General features: G+C 41.7%; 1 pseudogene; it reads right to left on the minus strand.

Moving 5' to 3' along the window:
* Positions 1-201: 201 nt before the first annotated feature.
* LOC120621305 (uncharacterized) lies at positions 202-319 on the minus strand (annotated as a pseudogene).
* Between the last annotated feature and the right edge of the window lie 1,813 nt (positions 320-2,132).

Genomic DNA, 2,132 nt, shown 5'->3' on the forward strand with positions numbered 1-2,132 from the left:
AAAGCTGGCAGACAAACTGCCCTGGAACAAATTGGGGCAATAGCTAGGCAGTTCACCAAGATATTTTTCTTTTCTTCCTTCCTTCCTTCCTTCCTTCCTTCCTTCCTTCCTTCCTTTAAATTTTTTTTTTTAGGCGACACAACCCTTGGTTGACCTCACAGATTGCAAGGACCTTATCAGCTTACAATCCCTTATTTTTTAGGCCTACAGCGCCTGGTCTTCCTAGGTGGTCTCCCATCTAAGTATTAACCAGGGCTGACCCTGCTTAGCTTCCAAGATCAGACGGGATCGGGCTTGTTCAGGGTGGCATGGTAAAGACTGTTAAAGTAACTAGATTAGGCTCAAGAGGGAGTCGCTCATGCTAAAACCCATGTCGGCAAACGAAAACTAAATTTAATACTAAATTTCTATGCTGGGCTCTCCCAGAAAAGAAAGGTCTGAGTTAATCAATCAGTGCTTGCCTACTCAGCCCAAGACACCTGTCCCATCTCTCAGACTTCCTTTCACTCCATATGAGGAACGTGACTCTGCCTTAACCAATCAGCAAATGCCCAGTATAACTTCCTTGTTCCTGCCCACTTCTGCCTATAAAATCTCATGCCTTGTACAGCTCTCTGGAGCTCCTATATATCTGCTAGATTGGATGCTCCCCAATCCATGAATCTCTGAATAAAGCCAATAAGATCTTTAAAATTCGCTCCATTGAATTTTGTTCTTTAACAAGACTGACAAAAAGGCCAGGGTCCCTAGGCTCATCCCCTTCCGGGGGACCCACCACCTTATGTACTTGAGTGGGTAAAATGATGGTGGGAGTGAAGAAAAAAAGTTCCTTGACATGGGAGCCCCTTGCACTGTGGTATCAAAAGTCATTAGTGAAGCCCTGATATAGGCTTCAATTAGGAGAGAATATAGAAATGTAAGGATTGATAAGATTAAGATAGAGGCCGGGATGAAAATTGGAAGGTTTAAACAAGCTTTACGTAGAGAGGTTGTGTCTCTTTTACTTGAATGTTTTGTGGAAATGGATCTCATGTCTGATTGGGGAATAGCTTCCCATCTACAGTTAGGAATGTAAGGATTAATGGGATTATAATGAAAAGTTAGATGAAAATTCATATATTCGAAGTGGTTGCATCTCTTTTTACCTGAATGATTATGGGGATGGACATGGTGCCTGACTAGGGAACCACTTCTGGAAAACAAAGCATGTAACTCTAACCTTCAAGGAATATTAATTGGACATGCTAAATGGGAATCAATAAGATTGCCTGAGTCCAAACAGTATGGAGTGGAAGCTGGAGTGCTTAAATGGACAAATTTTTTGTGTAATAGCTGTATGTGGGGCACAGATTGGGACTTAATATCAAAAGCCTGTGAGCATCTCCCAATGCTGACTAATGGGACTTTTGTCTAGCTGACTAATGGGACTTTTGTCTAGAGAAGTCTCACTTGATGGGCAATTACTAGCTTGCTGTCGAACATGAATTAAGACTGCCTCTGTGACTGAAGGACATAAAATAATCTTGAAACCTGAAATGCCTATGCTGTCTTGGATGATGTTGGAAAAACTCACTCTTGGGGAGGGCAATGCCCAGAAGAGTTCCATAATAAAATAGAAATGGTTGATACAGGATCATGCCACCTGGTTGATACAGGAATGCAAGGGTGATATAGTAACAAGCAGGGAGCCTCTTTTCCCCTAGGACTGACTTTGGAACTGTGTGAGGAGCCGCCACATTCTGCTATCACATGGACAGTGCCCTATAAACAGTTCTCAACTGACCTACAAAGAGCTGCTTGGCTTATGGATGGCAGTTCCAAGGTGAATGGACAACATCCTGTTGAAAGGCCACCATTCTGATCCAAAAAGGTTGTAGAGGAGGGGAAAAATTTTCCCCCCTACCTTTCTAAGTTATTATTGGCTGCTCTAACAATTAAATTGACAGGAAACAGAAGGAAAATCAAATTTAATTTTGTATGTACATACAAAGCTCTCATAGGTATGGGACCTCTGGAAATGCCCAAACCAGGCGGCTTTTATACTTTTTAGACAAAGAAACCATAAATTTGTGAGGAACTGACAAGATAATGAAACTTAAGCTTGAGTCTTTAATTAATGAAGAATCTAAGCA

This window comes from Pteropus medius, unplaced genomic scaffold (assembly GCF_902729225.1).
Source record: "Pteropus medius unplaced genomic scaffold, Ma_sr-lr_union100, whole genome shotgun sequence".
NCBI classification, from domain to species: Eukaryota; Metazoa; Chordata; class Mammalia; order Chiroptera; family Pteropodidae; genus Pteropus; species Pteropus medius.